At 39.2% G+C, this 22540-nt stretch overlaps 2 long non-coding RNA genes across 4 annotated transcripts; both read left to right on the top strand.

Moving 5' to 3' along the window:
* The first annotated feature begins 1737 nt into the window (after positions 1-1737).
* On the top strand, positions 1738-5143 carry LOC121700602. Of its 2 annotated transcripts, XR_006027259.1 has the most exons (6): positions 1738-2081; positions 2861-2977; positions 3102-3201; positions 4245-4322; positions 4441-4573; positions 4945-5143. It is a non-coding gene; the product is annotated as an uncharacterized LOC121700602 (long non-coding RNA). The 2 variants fall into 2 exon arrangements; XR_006027258.1 differs by having other exon boundaries at positions 1739-2977.
* A 2869-nt stretch (positions 5144-8012) lies between these two features.
* LOC121700777 lies at positions 8013-11418 on the top strand. Of its 2 annotated transcripts, XR_006027282.1 has the most exons (6): positions 8013-8356; positions 9136-9252; positions 9377-9476; positions 10520-10597; positions 10716-10848; positions 11220-11418. It is a non-coding gene; the product is annotated as an uncharacterized LOC121700777 (long non-coding RNA). The 2 variants fall into 2 exon arrangements; XR_006027281.1 differs by having other exon boundaries at positions 8014-9252.
* The last annotated feature ends 11122 nt before the right edge of the window (positions 11419-22540 follow it).

The following is a 22540-nucleotide window of genomic DNA, read 5'->3' as shown; positions in this document are numbered from 1 at the left end:
TAATATGTTGTCAAATATTGAAGTTGTGGGAAGTACATAGCTTAAATGGTATGTTTCTTTCGTCCCCCATGCCTGTTCCATTCATTCTGGCCAGGAGAGTCGAATGAAACAAAACGCACATTCGACTTCTGCTTAAATAACTCGTGAACGGTTTTGTTCAGAGATGAAATTCCAACTGTATTTGACAGAGGACAGATGTAGGTAGCTAGTGTCAAAATATTAGCTTTCAGTGTGGTACGATGTCTTTGTAAATTACATTTCATTGAAAAGTCCTGGTTCTCCCCCTATGTAATAGACGTGCAGGGTCCTAAAGCTTGTCAGGCATAGCAACAGTAACTAAGGAGGGCGGGACTTAGCGAAGGGTGAATTAACATATAAAATTGTTATTTTTGTAAATTTCTAATTTCACAAACTATTAATGAGACATTTTAGCACGTATAATATTTATAATATTCACGTTGGAACTAGTGGAATTATTACAAATTTTAAAAAGTAAAAAACGTGTCTTGTCAAAAGGGCACTTGGACATCAAAGGGGCAAAAGGGCAGGTGCTAGAGCCCCTGTAGCCCCCCTTCTCTGCACGTGCCTGCCTAATATGCTGAGGAAATAAATACAAAGTGCTTCAAATTTAAATAAATTCAAAATAAAGTGCTTCAGGAAGAAGTTTTTTTTACATACAAGGCATTTCAGGCAGATATAGCCTAGGGGACACAATGAAAATAAATTAATACTCCCCTCAAGACACATAATTGTGTGTGAATCACCTTCACACAGCAATAAATGCCCAGTTTCAGTGTCTGGGCTGTTTGCTTTTGATGCTTGCTACATATCCCCTTGCAAAAAATAACTGCAGTTATTTTTAGGGCTGTCAATCGATAAAAAAAAAAATCTAATTAATTACATACTCTGTGATTAATTAATCTAAATTAATCGCATATATAATTTTTGCTGTGAAAGTATTTTAAATATTTAAATTCAAATGAATCATTGAATAATCAGAATTAGTGACTTTAAAGTTCAAAAACTCTTTTATTATTATTTTCACTGTTCAAATAATTGCCATAATAATCTATGATATAACCTAATATCAGGGGCGTGCAGAGACCTTTGAAGGGGCAGGGGCTCAAATTTAAAAAAGGGGCACATGGAACAAAATTTTCAGAAAACGTTTTAACTTTATTTAAAACTTAATTTTGATTACAACCCAATAGAGAATACAGTCTCCTTGGTTCTGAAAATTCAATAGGAGTGCATGTACTGTAGGCCTACTGTAGCCAGGGCACAGACAGATAGGTCTTTTCAGTTTTCATTAGGCTATTGTCTACACAGAGATAATAGGCTATAAGGCTACATCTTATTGATTCAATTCAAAGCTAATTTTAATAGCCTAGAAATCTAGACGCACCCTATATGTTATATAGGGTGTTATAAATATGTTATTGCCTAGTCTGGCTTGTCAGGCTATAATTTTAATGTTTATCACAGTGAACTACCACCATTAGCAATCTGGTGTCTTGCAGATTCACGTGCTGTGCGTGTGGTCACTGAGTGAAATGACACGTAATGTAGCTACTGTAAACAGAGAACGACGTGTGGAGTTGGGTTAGTTAAACAACTACAGTAGCCTATGTCGTCGGCTTATGATGATTTAGAAAATGTTTGCCTACTCTGTTTTTTCATTTTCTGAATTGAATATGTTATGAACGTTCAGCCTTAGATTTTCGAAGCTGCCACACTGTAAAAAAATATTTTCCCTTTTAGTTATGTTAACTTGTAATATTTAGCCAAGTAGACTTAAATTTAACTCTGTTGTTCAGATAACTTATATATTTGGGTTTTAGTGGTGAAAACCAATGACACAATTGGTACAACTTATTTTTTCTTGTCATATCCACAGTTATCATAGTTCACCTCCGTTTCACGCTGCGTCACGTAAATGGCGCATGCGCAGACACCTAACCGCACCTCGAAGTAATTTTTCGTGAGGGTAAACCAGAGCCCATGGTGGTGACTTTAACCGTCACTTTTCTGTTATGCATCTGACTGCAAGCTGTACAAACTCTGCCGTCATCATATCCAAGGTAAGAACTACAGTACTTTTGTATGCCAATTGAAAACTGGAGTTAATTAGGAAAATACTGTTTTTATATTGTAGCATTAATGTTAACCTAAACCGTTTGTTAACCGTCATGTTAGAATTAGCTGACGTTTGCTAGCTAGCGAGCTAACATCGCTAACGTTAGCTGTTAATGTTAACTTTTCCAATAACTAGCTTTACCATTGTGTGGAATATCTGGAATGGTAGTAATATCATATCCAACAATAAGTCTGTCTGAGATTTCGTTATGGATGTAAAGTTTTAGTTTGAATGAAATGGCCAAGGCTATCAGGCACGAGTACGTTAGCTAACCTAGCTATAACTTAGCCTGCATGGTCATTAGCAGCCACTAACGTAGGCTAACGTGAACAGGTTGTTGATCTACCTCAATATGATACCGACAAGTCAAGGGATCTTTAGTTTGTGAAGGGTAACCTATAGTGCTATATTAAGCCATCCTTACACCAGAAGACTTGACCAGATTTGGGTAAGATTATTGAAAGATTGTAGTCTTTTGAGTAAAGCTTGAATGCATTAGTTAAAAAACGCCAATCTTTCCCAAATCTTGTCAAAGTATTCTGATGTATGGGTAGCATTAGGCAAAATGTTCTTCATTTCATAGCCCTTATTTGGTTGTACCTGACTTGTGCCAAGGCATGTGTTCATTTAAGATGCATGTGAGGGCAGTAGTGCTTCAATGATGGTCTTTTCATGTTATGTGTATTTTATTAATCTTAATTTCCCTCTGTTCCCTGTTTGCAGGCAGTAAGTTGTGAGGACTGCTTCCCTGAGAACACTGAGTGCATTCTGGAATATTCCAAATGTGTCCCACTTCCATACAAAAGAAGTTCGAATCCCGCAAGAGAGTTCACTCACCAGGTAGAGACAGACAGACACACACACACGTAGAATAGCAAATAACATTATTTGCATGTATTTGTGTCTGTTACTGTGTTTAGTTTATCCCCTTTTTTCATGTGTCTGTTTGTTGTTATGACTGTAGTGGGCTTCATCAACAGACCAGGGCAAAGTCGGTCTGTCCCGCTACTACAACATGCTACTTGACTATGTCTGGAAGCCATGGCTGCTGCCCTCAACATGCTGTAAGTGTGTGTGTGTTTTCAATGAGGGCTATGGGGTATGTCACTGTGCACACTCTAATTTGTTTGACAAATGTGCAATGTAATGCATTAATACAGAAACTAATCATCATTATTGTAGCTTTTTATAATAGGGCTTATTCGCAAACACCGCCACGGCCATATTGTTGATATGACATTCCAGTTCTATAGACTATTCTATGTGATAATCGCCTGTAGCATGTAGATTTGAGCTGAGCAGAGCACATAGCCTACGGCTTCATCTCGTCAATATAAGTAGATAAACGTATGGACCCATATCTAATAAACTCAATAGCATTAAGTAAAGATCCGTCATTATTGTCAGCTGTAACTTACCCCGATATTTATTTATAGCCTACTGTCTTGTTCATACATCGGTACACGTCGCAGCTGAAGGAAACAAGGCAAGTCAAGGTTGGCGAACTTATATTTGTTCCACCAACGTCATCGTCTACAGTAACATTGCCATGATCGCAGAGAATAAAGTTGCATCTCATTGGACTGCAATTGTATCTTGCGTTTGCCTGTTGCTCACAATATGCAGCCAAGGACTTTGCTAAAGTAGTTTAAAGTGGTTAGCCAGTCATCGTTTTTGTCTGATACAAGAGGACCTATGATGCAACTATATGGTCTGGAGGCAGAAGGGCTAACATATTTCTCTGTAAAATTTCCAAAATCCAAGTGAACAAAACACTATACAAATCAGAAGTATCTACTGATATCTTTCTCCGCTGAGTTTGTTCCTACTATTTGCCACTTGCCGTGCCGCTAAGACGAGCTGAGAAGGGCGCATCATGAATAAATATATAGCCTATAGGCTACTGTAAACGTTGGCTAACATTGCCTACCTAGCAATGCTATCTATGCAAATGCAATATGTCCAAAGGTAATCTACGGTAGGCGACTACATCACATGAAGTTTAGCCATGTTTACCATTATGTTGGTGGTAATGTAAATAATGTGTTGAATATATGCCAAACTGTGCATAATCATAATTTTGTTAAATCTTGTTTTCTATTGACAGAAACTGAAACCCTCACAAATAAAGTCACAAATCAAGAATTAACATTGATGGTGATAGTGGCAAGGGTGCCTTCATAAGGTAATTATCATTTTTGTTTGTACACCTGATTCACTTACCAACTTATTTTGTAATGCTTTGATTTATATCTTAATCAACAATAACATAATGTATAGCAATTGCTGTTTTATTTTTTTAGGTGCCATCCAGCAAGTCCCAGCCTGGAGCCAGAGGCTGGCACTGCACGTCAGATGGGGGAGGATCTATGTTAGGCATCAGAAAGGTGGTTTAAGCAAGAAGGCAAGAACTTCTGCAGACAGTGTTGCAATTAGGTATGATACTTTTGGAAATTGATCTTAATGCCTTAATTAAAAAAAATGAGGAAAAATCCAGCCTTTAAGTACAACAATCTTCTTTGTGAATGAATAATGTATCGTAAATAAATAAGTGTTCCTTAAAGGTTGGATTTTTCCTCGTTTTTTTTTATTACGACATTAAGATCAGATGATTTTTTTAAATGTATGTGTATGCTAAGGTTATGTTAACTTATGAGCACAACTGTAATACATATCTCCATTACTTCTAACTATTGCACCTGACTTCTAGGCTGCTATTGTGGGTTTGCTTTTATTTGTCACACAAGCTGAGTTAATTATATTCATGGACAGGGTCAATTGTAACATATGCTCTTCTCTTTTTACAGACACCTGACTTTTACTGAGTCCCTTTTCTGGTTTGTTTTGGATGAACTAGAGTGGTGGGCACAGAAATTTTGTCGATGGGTCAAACATTCACACACTCACTCACACAACCACACTTGTGGATTTGTCAAGCAACAAATCTTTGTATATAATCTGTTGCTCATTGAATATGCTTAATAAATGTTGTCTTCTTGACTTGTACATCATGTTTATGTATATATTTTTGTATTACAAACCAGTTTGGTTAACACAATGCATAGCAAAGGGCATTTGTCATGTTCACTTAAGCAAGAGTTAGAACAACTTAAATTTTCAAGGCAACCAGGTTACTTTTGTGGAAAAGTTAGATCAACTTCATAAAGCTTGTTGTATTAAGTAAAATGTTTGGTCAATACAAATTCAAAATACTAGTCAGTACGACTTCTATGTTGTTAAGTTAATGACGACTTGAGTTGACTCAACTCAACTAGGTTAGTTGACATGATGCATAATTGAAGTTGCATCCACTAAATAGAATGTTGTGTCAACAATGACTCCTTAGTTGATGGAACAGGTCATATTTGTCAGATCAACTAGCCATCTCAAGTTGACACAACTTATTTGCCTCATTTAGTTAACTTATTGTATTATTTTCAATTAACTCAAAATCCCAAGGCAACCAGGTTACACGCGTTTTTAAGTTGAATCAACTAATATTTTTTTACAGTGCAGGTTATTGAAATTGATGGACCATGACATGGTTAAAACGGGTTTGATAGCCTACTTCATTAAACATGAAACAACTTTAAACATTTTATTCTCTATCTCTAAGCTGAATACTATTGCATGTTCAGATAGACTAACTGCCAAGTGACCTTACCGTGCTCCCAAACGTCTGTGCACCTTCTGACAGTTCACTGAATGTATGACATCATGGATTGGTGGCCGCAAGGCATTTCAATTCACCCCTCGCTAAGCCACACCCGAAAACCGCCACAGGCTAATCGTGGCTTAGCAACCCGTCACTAGGCACAGGAGGTCTGACAAGCTTTTCGAGTTTTGCCATGTTAACCTGAAGACTGAAGGCCTGTGGGTCACGAAGGGCACTTATTTGGATGTGTGGTGCCCTAACCCACGTAAAGACACAGTGAAATAACATGTTACACTATAGAAACATGATATAATTGGGAACACATATTGTTCTAACTATAAAAAATGGCATATTGCATGATATTTCCATAACCGCGAGATACACGCTTCACGATAACGGCAAGAAGTTGTTAACAGACATCCACCAAGATGTATAGCCCATCAGTAATCTATTTAAAATAACACCTATTTGAAGTACCATTCATAATATGTTGTCAAATATTGAAGTTGTGGGAAGTACATAGCTTAAATGGTATGTTTCTTTCGTCCCCCATGCCTGTTCCATTCATTCTGGCCAGGAGAGTCGAATGAAACAAAACGCACATTCGACTTCTGCTTAAATAACTCGTGAACGGTTTTGTTCAGAGATGAAATTCCAACTGTATTTGACAGAGGACAGATGTAGGTAGCTAGTGTCAAAATATTAGCTTTCAGTGTGGTACGATGTCTTTGTAAATTACATTTCATTGAAAAGTCCTGGTTCTCCCCCTATGTAATAGACGTGCAGGGTCCTAAAGCTTGTCAGGCATAGCAACAGTAACTAAGGAGGGCGGGACTTAGCGAAGGGTGAATTAACATATAAAATTGTTATTTTTGTAAATTTCTAATTTCACAAACTATTAATGAGACATTTTAGCACGTATAATATTTATAATATTCACGTTGGAACTAGTGGAATTATTACAAATTTTAAAAAGTAAAAAACGTGTCTTGTCAAAAGGGCACTTGGACATCAAAGGGGCAAAAGGGCAGGTGCTAGAGCCCCTGTAGCCCCCCTTCTCTGCACGTGCCTGCCTAATATGCTGAGGAAATAAATACAAAGTGCTTCAAATTTAAATAAATTCAAAATAAAGTGCTTCAGGAAGAAGTTTTTTTTACATACAAGGCATTTCAGGCAGATATAGCCTAGGGGACACAATGAAAATAAATTAATACTCCCCTCAAGACACATAATTGTGTGTGAATCACCTTCACACAGCAATAAATGCCCAGTTTCAGTGTCTGGGCTGTTTGCTTTTGATGCTTGCTACATATCCCCTTGCAAAAAATAACTGCAGTTATTTTTAGGGCTGTCAATCGATAAAAAAAAAAATCTAATTAATTACATACTCTGTGATTAATTAATCTAAATTAATCGCATATATAATTTTTGCTGTGAAAGTATTTTAAATATTTAAATTCAAATGAATCATTGAATAATCAGAATTAGTGACTTTAAAGTTCAAAAACTCTTTTATTATTATTTTCACTGTTCAAATAATTGCCATAATAATCTATGATATAACCTAATATCAGGGGCGTGCAGAGACCTTTGAAGGGGCAGGGGCTCAAATTTAAAAAAGGGGCACATGGAACAAAATTTTCAGAAAACGTTTTAACTTTATTTAAAACTTAATTTTGATTACAACCCAATAGAGAATACAGTCTCCTTGGTTCTGAAAATTCAATAGGAGTGCATGTACTGTAGGCCTACTGTAGCCAGGGCACAGACAGATAGGTCTTTTCAGTTTTCATTAGGCTATTGTCTACACAGAGATAATAGGCTATAAGGCTACATCTTATTGATTCAATTCAAAGCTAATTTTAATAGCCTAGAAATCTAGACGCACCCTATATGTTATATAGGGTGTTATAAATATGTTATTGCCTAGTCTGGCTTGTCAGGCTATAATTTTAATGTTTATCACAGTGAACTACCACCATTAGCAATCTGGTGTCTTGCAGATTCACGTGCTGTGCGTGTGGTCACTGAGTGAAATGACACGTAATGTAGCTACTGTAAACAGAGAACGACGTGTGGAGTTGGGTTAGTTAAACAACTACAGTAGCCTATGTCGTCGGCTTATGATGATTTAGAAAATGTTTGCCTACTCTGTTTTTTCATTTTCTGAATTGAATATGTTATGAACGTTCAGCCTTAGATTTTCGAAGCTGCCACACTGTAAAAAAATATTTTCCCTTTTAGTTATGTTAACTTGTAATATTTAGCCAAGTAGACTTAAATTTAACTCTGTTGTTCAGATAACTTATATATTTGGGTTTTAGTGGTGAAAACCAATGACACAATTGGTACAACTTATTTTTTCTTGTCATATCCACAGTTATCATAGTTCACCTCCGTTTCACGCTGCGTCACGTAAATGGCGCATGCGCAGACACCTAACCGCACCTCGAAGTAATTTTTCGTGAGGGTAAACCAGAGCCCATGGTGGTGACTTTAACCGTCACTTTTCTGTTATGCATCTGACTGCAAGCTGTACAAACTCTGCCGTCATCATATCCAAGGTAAGAACTACAGTACTTTTGTATGCCAATTGAAAACTGGAGTTAATTAGGAAAATACTGTTTTTATATTGTAGCATTAATGTTAACCTAAACCGTTTGTTAACCGTCATGTTAGAATTAGCTGACGTTTGCTAGCTAGCGAGCTAACATCGCTAACGTTAGCTGTTAATGTTAACTTTTCCAATAACTAGCTTTACCATTGTGTGGAATATCTGGAATGGTAGTAATATCATATCCAACAATAAGTCTGTCTGAGATTTCGTTATGGATGTAAAGTTTTAGTTTGAATGAAATGGCCAAGGCTATCAGGCACGAGTACGTTAGCTAACCTAGCTATAACTTAGCCTGCATGGTCATTAGCAGCCACTAACGTAGGCTAACGTGAACAGGTTGTTGATCTACCTCAATATGATACCGACAAGTCAAGGGATCTTTAGTTTGTGAAGGGTAACCTATAGTGCTATATTAAGCCATCCTTACACCAGAAGACTTGACCAGATTTGGGTAAGATTATTGAAAGATTGTAGTCTTTTGAGTAAAGCTTGAATGCATTAGTTAAAAAACGCCAATCTTTCCCAAATCTTGTCAAAGTATTCTGATGTATGGGTAGCATTAGGCAAAATGTTCTTCATTTCATAGCCCTTATTTGGTTGTACCTGACTTGTGCCAAGGCATGTGTTCATTTAAGATGCATGTGAGGGCAGTAGTGCTTCAATGATGGTCTTTTCATGTTATGTGTATTTTATTAATCTTAATTTCCCTCTGTTCCCTGTTTGCAGGCAGTAAGTTGTGAGGACTGCTTCCCTGAGAACACTGAGTGCATTCTGGAATATTCCAAATGTGTCCCACTTCCATACAAAAGAAGTTCGAATCCCGCAAGAGAGTTCACTCACCAGGTAGAGACAGACAGACACACACACACGTAGAATAGCAAATAACATTATTTGCATGTATTTGTGTCTGTTACTGTGTTTAGTTTATCCCCTTTTTTCATGTGTCTGTTTGTTGTTATGACTGTAGTGGGCTTCATCAACAGACCAGGGCAAAGTCGGTCTGTCCCGCTACTACAACATGCTACTTGACTATGTCTGGAAGCCATGGCTGCTGCCCTCAACATGCTGTAAGTGTGTGTGTGTTTTCAATGAGGGCTATGGGGTATGTCACTGTGCACACTCTAATTTGTTTGACAAATGTGCAATGTAATGCATTAATACAGAAACTAATCATCATTATTGTAGCTTTTTATAATAGGGCTTATTCGCAAACACCGCCACGGCCATATTGTTGATATGACATTCCAGTTCTATAGACTATTCTATGTGATAATCGCCTGTAGCATGTAGATTTGAGCTGAGCAGAGCACATAGCCTACGGCTTCATCTCGTCAATATAAGTAGATAAACGTATGGACCCATATCTAATAAACTCAATAGCATTAAGTAAAGATCCGTCATTATTGTCAGCTGTAACTTACCCCGATATTTATTTATAGCCTACTGTCTTGTTCATACATCGGTACACGTCGCAGCTGAAGGAAACAAGGCAAGTCAAGGTTGGCGAACTTATATTTGTTCCACCAACGTCATCGTCTACAGTAACATTGCCATGATCGCAGAGAATAAAGTTGCATCTCATTGGACTGCAATTGTATCTTGCGTTTGCCTGTTGCTCACAATATGCAGCCAAGGACTTTGCTAAAGTAGTTTAAAGTGGTTAGCCAGTCATCGTTTTTGTCTGATACAAGAGGACCTATGATGCAACTATATGGTCTGGAGGCAGAAGGGCTAACATATTTCTCTGTAAAATTTCCAAAATCCAAGTGAACAAAACACTATACAAATCAGAAGTATCTACTGATATCTTTCTCCGCTGAGTTTGTTCCTACTATTTGCCACTTGCCGTGCCGCTAAGACGAGCTGAGAAGGGCGCATCATGAATAAATATATAGCCTATAGGCTACTGTAAACGTTGGCTAACATTGCCTACCTAGCAATGCTATCTATGCAAATGCAATATGTCCAAAGGTAATCTACGGTAGGCGACTACATCACATGAAGTTTAGCCATGTTTACCATTATGTTGGTGGTAATGTAAATAATGTGTTGAATATATGCCAAACTGTGCATAATCATAATTTTGTTAAATCTTGTTTTCTATTGACAGAAACTGAAACCCTCACAAATAAAGTCACAAATCAAGAATTAACATTGATGGTGATAGTGGCAAGGGTGCCTTCATAAGGTAATTATCATTTTTGTTTGTACACCTGATTCACTTACCAACTTATTTTGTAATGCTTTGATTTATATCTTAATCAACAATAACATAATGTATAGCAATTGCTGTTTTATTTTTTTAGGTGCCATCCAGCAAGTCCCAGCCTGGAGCCAGAGGCTGGCACTGCACGTCAGATGGGGGAGGATCTATGTTAGGCATCAGAAAGGTGGTTTAAGCAAGAAGGCAAGAACTTCTGCAGACAGTGTTGCAATTAGGTATGATACTTTTGGAAATTGATCTTAATGCCTTAATTAAAAAAAATGAGGAAAAATCCAGCCTTTAAGTACAACAATCTTCTTTGTGAATGAATAATGTATCGTAAATAAATAAGTGTTCCTTAAAGGTTGGATTTTTCCTCGTTTTTTTTTATTACGACATTAAGATCAGATGATTTTTTTAAATGTATGTGTATGCCAAGGTTATGTTAACTTATGAGCACAACTGTAATACATATCTCCATTACTTCTAACTATTGCACCTGACTTCTAGGCTGCTATTGTGGGTTTGCTTTTATTTGTCACACAAGCTGAGTTAATTATATTCATGGACAGGGTCAATTGTAACATATGCTCTTCTCTTTTTACAGACACCTGACTTTTACTGAGTCCCTTTTCTGGTTTGTTTTGGATGAACTAGAGTGGTGGGCACAGAAATTTTGTCGATGGGTCAAACATTCACACACTCACTCACACAACCACACTTGTGGATTTGTCAAGCAACAAATCTTTGTATATAATCTGTTGCTCATTGAATATGCTTAATAAATGTTGTCTTCTTGACTTGTACATCATGTTTATGTATATATTTTTGTATTACAAACCAGTTTGGTTAACACAATGCATAGCAAAGGGCATTTGTCATGTTCACTTAAGCAAGAGTTAGAACAACTTAAATTTTCAAGGCAACCAGGTTACTTTTGTGGAAAAGTTAGATCAACTTCATAAAGCTTGTTGTATTAAGTAAAATGTTTGGTCAATACAAATTCAAAATACTAGTCAGTACGACTTCTATGTTGTTAAGTTAATGACGACTTGAGTTGACTCAACTCAACTAGGTTAGTTGACATGATGCATAATTGAAGTTGCATCCACTAAATAGAATGTTGTGTCAACAATGACTCCTTAGTTGATGGAACAGGTCATATTTGTCAGATCAACTAGCCATCTCAAGTTGACACAACTTATTTGCCTCATTTAGTTAACTTATTGTATTATTTTCAATTAACTCAAAATCCCAAGGCAACCAGGTTACACGCGTTTTTAAGTTGAATCAACTAATATTTTTTTACAGTGCAGGTTATTGAAATTGATGGACCATGACATGGTTAAAACGGGTTTGATAGCCTACTTCATTAAACATGAAACAACTTTAAACATTTTATTCTCTATCTCTAAGCTGAATACTATTGCATGTTCAGATAGACTAACTGCCAAGTGACCTTACCGTGCTCCCAAACGTCTGTGCACCTTCTGACAGTTCACTGAATGTATGACATCATGGATTGGTGGCCGCAAGGCATTTCAATTCACCCCTCGCTAAGCCACACCCGAAAACCGCCACAGGCTAATCGTGGCTTAGCAACCCGTCACTAGGCACAGGAGGTCTGACAAGCTTTTCGAGTTTTGCCATGTTAACCTGAAGACTGAAGGCCTGTGGGTCACGAAGGGCACTTATTTGGATGTGTGGTGCCCTAACCCACGTAAAGACACAGTGAAATAACATGTTACACTATAGAAACATGATATAATTGGGAACACATATTGTTCTAACTATAAAAAATGGCATATTGCATGATATTTCCATAACCGCGAGATACACGCTTCACGATAACGGCAAGAAGTTGTTAACAGACATCCACCAAGATGTATAGCCCATCAGTAATCTATTTAAAATAACACCTATTTGAAGTACCATTCATAATATGTTGTCAAATATTGAAGTTGTGGGAAGTACATAGCTTAAATGGTATGTTTCTTTCGTCCCCCATGCCTGTTCCATTCATTCTGGCCAGGAGAGTCGAATGAAACAAAACGCACATTCGACTTCTGCTTAAATAACTCGTGAACGGTTTTGTTCAGAGATGAAATTCCAACTGTATTTGACAGAGGACAGATGTAGGTAGCTAGTGTCAAAATATTAGCTTTCAGTGTGGTACGATGTCTTTGTAAATTACATTTCATTGAAAAGTCCTGGTTCTCCCCCTATGTAATAGACGTGCAGGGTCCTAAAGCTTGTCAGGCATAGCAACAGTAACTAAGGAGGGCGGGACTTAGCGAAGGGTGAATTAACATATAAAATTGTTATTTTTGTAAATTTCTAATTTCACAAACTATTAATGAGACATTTTAGCACGTATAATATTTATAATATTCACGTTGGAACTAGTGGAATTATTACAAATTTTAAAAAGTAAAAAACGTGTCTTGTCAAAAGGGCACTTGGACATCAAAGGGGCAAAAGGGCAGGTGCTAGAGCCCCTGTAGCCCCCCTTCTCTGCACGTGCCTGCCTAATATGCTGAGGAAATAAATACAAAGTGCTTCAAATTTAAATAAATTCAAAATAAAGTGCTTCAGGAAGAAGTTTTTTTTACATACAAGGCATTTCAGGCAGATATAGCCTAGGGGACACAATGAAAATAAATTAATACTCCCCTCAAGACACATAATTGTGTGTGAATCACCTTCACACAGCAATAAATGCCCAGTTTCAGTGTCTGGGCTGTTTGCTTTTGATGCTTGCTACATATCCCCTTGCAAAAAATAACTGCAGTTATTTTTAGGGCTGTCAATCGATAAAAAAAAAAATCTAATTAATTACATACTCTGTGATTAATTAATCTAAATTAATCGCATATATAATTTTTGCTGTGAAAGTATTTTAAATATTTAAATTCAAATGAATCATTGAATAATCAGAATTAGTGACTTTAAAGTTCAAAAACTCTTTTATTATTATTTTCACTGTTCAAATAATTGCCATAATAATCTATGATATAACCTAATATCAGGGGCGTGCAGAGACCTTTGAAGGGGCAGGGGCTCAAATTTAAAAAAGGGGCACATGGAACAAAATTTTCAGAAAACGTTTTAACTTTATTTAAAACTTAATTTTGATTACAACCCAATAGAGAATACAGTCTCCTTGGTTCTGAAAATTCAATAGGAGTGCATGTACTGTAGGCCTACTGTAGCCAGGGCACAGACAGATAGGTCTTTTCAGTTTTCATTAGGCTATTGTCTACACAGAGATAATAGGCTATAAGGCTACATCTTATTGATTCAATTCAAAGCTAATTTTAATAGCCTAGAAATCTAGACGCACCCTATATGTTATATAGGGTGTTATAAATATGTTATTGCCTAGTCTGGCTTGTCAGGCTATAATTTTAATGTTTATCACAGTGAACTACCACCATTAGCAATCTGGTGTCTTGCAGATTCACGTGCTGTGCGTGTGGCCACTGAGTGAAATGACACGTAATGTAGCTACTGTAAACAGAGAACGACGTGTGGAGTTGGGTTAGTTAAACAACTACAGTAGCCTATGTCGTCGGCTTATGATGATTTAGAAAATGTTTGCCTACTCTGTTTTTTCATTTTCTGAATTGAATATGTTATGAACGTTCAGCCTTAGATTTTCGAAGCTGCCAGGTTATTGAAATGGATGGACCATGACATGGTTAAAACGGGTTTGATAGCCTACTTCATTAAACATGAAACAACTTTAAACATTTTATTCTCTATCTCTAAGCTGAATACTATTGCATGTTCAGATAGACTAACTGCCAAGTGACCTTACCGTGCTCCCAAACGTCTGTGCACCTTCTGACAGTTCACTGAATGTATGACGTCACGGATTGGTGGCCGCAAGGCATTTCAATTCACCCCTCGCTAAGCCACACCCGAAAACCGCCACAGGCCAATCGTGGCTTAGCAACCCGTCACTAGGCACAGGAGGTCTGACAAGTTTTTCGAGTTTTGCCATGTTAACCTGAAGACTGAAGGCCTGTGGGTCACGAAGGGCACTTATTTGGATGTGTGGTGCCCTAACCCACGTAAAGACACAGTGAAATAACATGTTACACTATAGAAACATTATATAATTGGGAACACATATTGTTCTAACTATAAAAAATGGCATATTGCATGATATTTCCATAACCGCGAGATACACGCTTCACGATAACGGCAAGAAGTTGTTAACAGACATTCACCAAGATGTATAGCCCATCAGCAATCTATTTAAAATAACACCTATTTGAAGTACCATTCATAATATGTTGTCAAATATTGAAGTTGTGGGAAGTACATAGCTTAAATGGTATGTTTCTTTCGTCCCCCATGCCTGTTCCATTCATTCTGGCCAGGAGAGTCGAATGAAACAAAACGCACATTCGACTTCCGCTTAAATAACTCGTGAACGGTTTTGTTCAGAGATGAAATTCCAACTGTATTTGACAGAGGACAGATGTAGGTAGCTAGTGTCAAAATATTAGCTTTCAGTGTGGTACGATGTCTTTGTAAATTACATTTCATTGAAAAGTCCTGGTTCTCCCCCTATGTAATAGACGTGCAGGGTCCTAAAGCTTGTCAGGCATAGCAACAGTAACTAAGGAGGGCGGGACTTAGCGAAGGGTGAATTAACACAGAAAATTGTTATTTTTGTAAATTTCTAATTTCACAAACTATTAATGAGACATTTTAGCACGTATAATATTTATAATATTCACGTTGGAACTAGTGGAAGTATTACAAATTTGAAAAAGTAAAAAACGTGTCTTGTCAAAAGGGCACTTGGACATCAAAGGGGCAAAAGGGCAGGTGCTAGAGCCCCTGTAGCCCCCCTTCTCTGCACGTGCCTGCCTAATATGCTGAGGAAATAAATACAAAGTGCTTCAAATTTAAATAAATTCAAAATAAAGTGCTTCAGGAAGAAGTTTTTTTTACATACAAGGCATTTCAGGCAGATATAGCCTAGGGGACACAATGAAAATAAATTAATACTCCCCTCAATGTCAACACTTATTTCTTTGCATTGATGTGCGACTATAGAGATGATGAACTCCGGTGATATACAAATTCCTTGCTGCAGACATTGCAGAGGACTTTATTTTCAACACTTTATTATGACCGCCGCGCAGCGAAGCGGCGGTCATATAGGTTTAGTCAGATTTTTTTTTCTTCTTTTTTTTCTTTTTCGCATGCCCAAATTTCCGTCAATGATTCCCGGGACACTGAAAGACTGGGGTACACGAAACTTGGTGGGCATGTAACCCCACATGGATAGCATGGAACCATTTCGTTTTGATCTGTAGCCCCCCCCCCCCCCCGCTGGACTGGACACCCCGAAAGGAGGGTAGGGCAGACACAGTTTTCTGTGAATATCTCGAGAACCGTAGGGTTTAGGAGGACCATTTTTTTTGTATGTTGATCTCAAAGGGCCATTCCATAACCACTCATTTCATGTATAGCGCCACCTAGTTAAACACAAAAAAGTAAAAATGAAGTGTTGTAATTGCAGGTATCTGTGACCTAACATAGTCAAAACTGCACGAAATTGGATCATCACACAATTGGAAGTGTAGGATCATTATGACACCCTCTGTATGCACACCAAGTTTCGTGGAATTCCGTTTATGGGGGGCCACACAATAAATTAATTTTTGTTACTATACACCAACTGGCCTGTAGGTGGCCGGAGACAGTTTTCTGTGAATATCTCGAGAACCGTAGGGCCTAGGAGGTCCACCTTTTTTATGTATGTTGGTCTTAAGGGGGCATGTCAACCCATCCCATTACCACTTATTTCATGTATAGCGCCACCTAGTTAAAAATTAAAAAGCAAAAAATTAGGTGTTTTCATCACAATATCTCTGGCTGACAAGGTCAAAACTGCACGAAATTAAAAGTGTAGGATCATTATGACACCCTCCGAATGCATGCTAAGTTTTGTGTACTTTCGTTCATGGGGGGCCTTACAATAAAATAATGTATGTGTACATTTAGTGACGTACACCAACAAGGATTCCCGGGACACTGAAAGACCGGGGTACACGAAACTTGGTGAGCTTGTAACCCCACATGGATAGCATGGAACCGTCGTTTTTCGTTTTGATCTGTTGCCCCCCCGCTGGACTGGACCCCCCCGAAAGGAGGGTAGGGCAGACACAGTTCTCTGTGAATATGTTGAGAACTGTAGGGACTAGGATGACCATTTTTTTCCGTATGTTTGCCTCCAGGGGTCATGTTAACCCATTTCATGTGCACACATGTGCACAAACAGATACACACACACACACACCCATACATTCAAAGTAATCATACGTATGACACTTACTCACACAGTAGACATATGTACGCTTGCATGCACAGGCACATACGCAGGCACACACACAAGCACGCACACACACACACACACACTCACACACACACACACACCCACACACATAACATAAACATAACACAAACAATCAAGAATTTCTCAGAATTATGAACAGGCAAGATGGAGGTGGGGTTGTATAAAATTAATTTTACATGTGAAATCTATGAACTAATCATGTTTTGGTACTTGTTGTCTAGCAGATACCAGTGAGAATTAAGTGTGGATAATGCAATTTAGTGAGACAGAATCATATAGGCCTTTCAGCGTGATTTCTTTTTGTGGAAAAAATGTGCTGGACTGGGCGGCGGTCATATTTTGTACCGCTCTGCGGTACATCTAGTTTTTTCTCAAATTAATTAATCGAAATGAATCAGTTATTTTGACAGCCCTAGTTATTTTACCAATACCACAGTAGGCAGTGCAGTATATCCAAGTATTTTCATGTCCAAAATACTGCATTTCTGTAGTAAAGTACAGTACTATGCACAATGCAGTTTTTTGCGTCTAAAATACTGCATTCCCTGCATAAGAACTGCAAATATTTTCTCCAAAACTGAGGTTTTCATACTCAGAGATCTGCAGTTTGACACTTGAAGTAGTGTAGTTTTTTTTGTAAGGGTCTGGATGTAGTAGCCTAATGGCTGACTGTTCTTCACCTGGCTTCTTGCCAAAGACATAGGCTATGAACTGGCTCCCCTGATCAACATATTGCCAATGCAGGTTAAGGCATCTCAACAAAATAAGAATAAAATAAAGAAAGAAAATAATAATCAGAAGGGATATTCATATTCTCTCATATAGCCCTGCACTCTTGAGAAACCTGATCAGTTCCCCTGGTCTTACTCCAGATCCCAGAACTGCAGCTAGATTGAAGCCTGGGCATCCAGCTCTTTGTTATTGATCTTTCCACTGCTCCCTGTGACTCTGGTACGTACTGTAGGACAAACAAGCAATATATGTTGCACCGTCTCCTCTTGGTCTGGACACCACATGCAGTATCCTGTTTCTGCTCTACCAACCCTACACTGGGTGCTGTTCAGCAGTACAGTATGCCCAATTCTGAGCTTGGCAATGACGACTTCATCCCTCCTGCATCCTCCCACTTTAGCTTCTCTCCCAACCTCTCTGTGGATGTTATACATGTGCCTGCCTTTGGGACTTGTGCTCCACTCGGTCTGCCACTGCTTTGTCAGGGCCCTCCCAATAGAACCTTTTACCTCCCACCTCCCAAGCTTAATATTGACCTGTGGATCTGGTCTCTCTAGGGCCTTTTTGGCTAGGCCATCTGCCTTTTCATTGCCCCAAATCCCCACATGAGCTGGAATCCACAAGAAACATACAGAGTCTCTGCTCCAGCCTATATATAGGCATAAGTAGCCTACACTTTATTCAGTAGATCCATTCTACAGGATCTATAGGACTGTATGCTACCCAACACTGCTGCAGAGTCAGTGCAAATTAGCACCTTATCTTGCCCTGTCTCTTCAATCCACTCTAGCGCTTTTAGAATGGCAATGATCTCAGTGGTGTACACAGACACCTCATCTTTCAGCCTCCAGGATGCATTAACACCCATTCCCTTTACCACCATGGCAGCTGCAGTTTTTCCAGAAACAGGATCCATCTGTTTAAACCTGGACATGTCTTGCATATGTGCTCAAAATATGGTCCAGTGCAAACCCAGCCACATACTGTTTCTCTTGTTCTTCCTGTGCATACTCCAATATGTTCATGTCCACTAAAGGTAGGGGGAATAACCAAGGTGGCACTGGTGATATAGCTACTGTGGGGCTAACCATTCCCTCTTTCAATCCCACTTCCTGTACCCATTCCCTCACCCTCCACCCCCAAATCCCCTGCCTTTCTTGGCCTCATACTCCCAGCATGGCAGGATTCCCTTGATTGTGGCCTTACAGATTAGACCAGTACGCTATGGACAGTTTTCCCTTCTTAATGCTAAAGGCATCTCACCCAGCTCCCCATGTAAACTCCCTATTGGGGAAGATTGAAGAGCACCACAACAAAGCCTCAGCGCTCGTGACTGTATTCTCTCCAGCTTCATGAGTCGGGAGTCAGACGCAGATCCATAGGCAAAGCTACCATAATCCATTGCTGAACGCAAGAGAGCATAATATAGTGTCGTTAAGGAGGTATATAGTGTCCATCCCTGTCAGACATCTGATAACATTTAATACTCACTTTGCCTCCAATTTATCAATATGCGCTTTCCATGTGAGCCTTCTGTGCCTGAATCAACATATGTGAGCTAGATATTGATATCTGACAAGACTTTGGATAACTGTAAACTTGATTTGATAAAAACCTTTAGTATGCCCCATGCAGGATGTTAGAATGTGTGCACATTGCCTTTTTAAGGGATAAAATGGTTCACATGGTTCCCCCATTTTTAAGGGATAAAATGGTTCTCATGGTTCCCCCATTTTTAAGGGATAAAATGGTTCACATGGTTCCCCCATTTTTTTCTTTCTCTCACTCACACAAGAATATCAAAACACATTTTCTGAATTGTGTTTCAGGGGGAGTGTTTTCAGCTTTCAGTTTCAAAGTCAGCCACAATAACTAGTTAATAAATGGCCCCTGGCCAACTAATTAAAAGATAAAAGTTCTTTCTCTCTCTCACCCTTTTCTCTATAGGGCCACAGTGGAGGAAAACGAATGAAAAGGGGGACTCTATCTCTTTTATCAGATTCGTGTTAATTGAGACTCACAAAGCTGGTGTTTAAAAGGTGAAATGGAAGATATGGAAGGATAAGCGCTTCATCTGCATGTGGAAGTGTGAAGGAATGTGTGTTTTGAATGCTTGTGTGTGTGTGTGTGTGTGTGTGTGTGTGTGTGTGGTGCATGCTTGGCTGTGTGAGTTGCACATATAACAGGTGTTCCAAACAAACAAGCTTCAGCGAGTGATTTCAATCACAGTATTTCAATACAATATAAAAAAGTGTACGCAAAAATACATGAAAATACCCTGTGACTGCAGTGTGTGAATGAGTGTGTGTGTGTGTGTGTGTGTGTGTGTGTGTGTGTGTATTACAGTATGTTTAACTGGACTTTCTCACCAAATTACATGCTTGGAGCAGAACTGTTATCACTAGAAAAAAAAACAAATTAATCCACTAGCATTTACATATTTCTCTCTCTATGTATGTATGTGTGTGTGTCTTTGTGTCAGCATGTGTGGCTCTGTGTGTGTGTGTGTGTGTGTGTGTGTTTCTTTGCATTTCTCTTTCTGTGTTTTTGTGTGTGTATCTGTCTCTGTCTCTCTCTCTCTGTCTCTCTCTCTCCAGCTCTCTCTCTCTCTCCGTGTGCGTGTGTATTTGTCTCCATGTCACGCTGGCGTATGGCACAGTAATTCCTGGGGGGCTCAGACAGACAGATAGACAGGCAGCCCGTCCCCCTCAGCACAAAGCGGGTCTCGTCTGTGCGGGGGCTGTTTGGGTAATAGCCCCAGCAGGGGGGCCGGGAGCCCCGGCGCTGCACCCAGCGGCGAGGGCCGTCTGTGGGCTAAGAGGCGGCTTATCTCTGGGTCCCACGCTCCCAGGGGTCTGATTACAACCCTTTATGCTCCACACCACTGCTATTAACACCACCGCCAGCCACCTCTCCATCTCTCTTACTCTCTCTCCCCATCTCTCTTACTCTCTCTCTCTCTCTCTCTATCTCTTTCTTTATGTCTATTTACCCACACCCTGACCTTATACTGGACATGATTGCTCTGTGACTGACTTCTTTTCCCCCCGGTTTATCCTCTGTCTGTCATTCTATATCTCTCTTCCATTTTCCTCTCTCTCTCTCACACTCTCTCTCTCTCACACCCTCTCTCTCTTTTATTCTGTGTCTCTTTCTCCCACCCTGCTGTATATACTGTATCTGTCGCTGTGTGATTGACACTTTTAACACTTCTTGTTTTTCTGACAGTGCATCTCTCTGACTGTCTTTCTGTGACTCTAGTCCATGTTCCAATCCCCGTAGAGCTTCCAGAATAGTTATGAAGCATATTTAGAGAAATATTGAATATGATGAATAATAAAAACCCATGATTAAATGTGACTACTTTAGCCGTATGTGAGCTTTATGGGTAATATCTGTGAGCATATAGTCCATCCAGACGGTGAGTTATGTGGTTTTAGGCTATAGGCCCTCAACACTGGAGTGGGTTCAGAGTGTTGAAAGATGGGACAGGGTGGAATGCCTTTAACAGCCCCCAACCTGCCCCAGCCTGACCGCCAACTACCCCCGGTAGCCCTGCGTAGCGCCCCGCGCCACCCCCACCGTTCCTCAGGCAGCCATTCAGCCGTCATCGCTCCGGTTCCGTCGGGGGAACTGGAATCCTCACCTCACCTCACGCTGTTCCGCGTCTGCACTCCTAGCCCCAGTCTCGGCTCTTGTTCTCGAGTTCCCACTCAGAGAGAAAGAGGGAGAGACAGAAAGAAAGAGAGTGGAAGAGAGAGAGAGAGAGAAAGAGCGAGAGAAGATAGAAAAAATGAATAAGAAAAAAAGCTCACATAATAAAAAAAGAAGAAAGAATATGTAGGTCAACTTTCTTGGCCATTTAAGCGGTAAGTAAGTAGGTTTTGCCTGTGTGGGGCTGAATCATTTATAATAATGGTGGTCGGCCTGCCACACTGGAGGAAAGTCTGTGGACTGCCCGACGGCTCCAAAGGCACCCTGATGGAAAAGGGAAATAACTCTGTCCTCAGTCAATTCATTTCATTCTTCCCCTTTTCTCCTTCCTTTCTCTTATATATTTTTTTTTCCTTCAATAATTTCTATAAAAATGGGTCAGTGTGATTATTCTGCAAATGGACCTGTCAGCACAGAAAAGAAAGCGTGATGAAATGGTCAAGAGAATGAATGGGGGAAAAAAAGAAATAGAATAGAAAAAGTACAGATGGATGAAATATAACTTCCCATCACTATGGACCCTTTCAAGAGAGTTCCATTATCAGCATCATAGTTGGCCCCACAAGGCTTCCGTTTTAACATTCCATATGTTATCTTAAAGGTGCGATTTGTAGGATTGTTACCGAACGTTCTGCAGGCCAAAATCAAAACACTGGTGAACGTTCTCAAGACTACCAGACGCGAGCCTCTTCTGGGTTGCCAGATGTAATTAAGACTTAGCTAACGTTAGTTGACCTGCAGCTGCTTTAACGTTTCTCCAACCATGACCCAGCTACACATTACGGAAACAGTAAAAAAAAAATACCTCTCTAACCAACGTAACATATTTAGCTGAAGTTAGCGATGCAGATGAAGTTTAGCCCAGGCTACCTTTTGTGGAGAAATATGGCCAGCTCTGCGTCAGACTTGATATTCTTCGTTTGACGAAGACGTCACCATCTCAAGAAGCTCCTCCGATGTCCACTTAATTTGTTTCTTGTTTAAATTTTGGAAATTTGCCTGCCTCTCGTAGTCGTTCATGACTACAACTGACAGCTGTTGACAGTTGGCCTTTGCTAATTTGGCAACCCAAATAGGAGGACGCGCTAGCCCATTATTAATAC

The sequence above is a fragment of the Alosa sapidissima genome, chromosome 24, assembly GCF_018492685.1.
Source record: "Alosa sapidissima isolate fAloSap1 chromosome 24, fAloSap1.pri, whole genome shotgun sequence".
Classification (NCBI taxonomy): Eukaryota; Metazoa; Chordata; class Actinopteri; order Clupeiformes; family Clupeidae; genus Alosa; species Alosa sapidissima.
The sequence above is the reverse complement of the archived record's forward strand: the minus strand, read 5'-3'. Positions and strand labels throughout refer to the sequence as shown.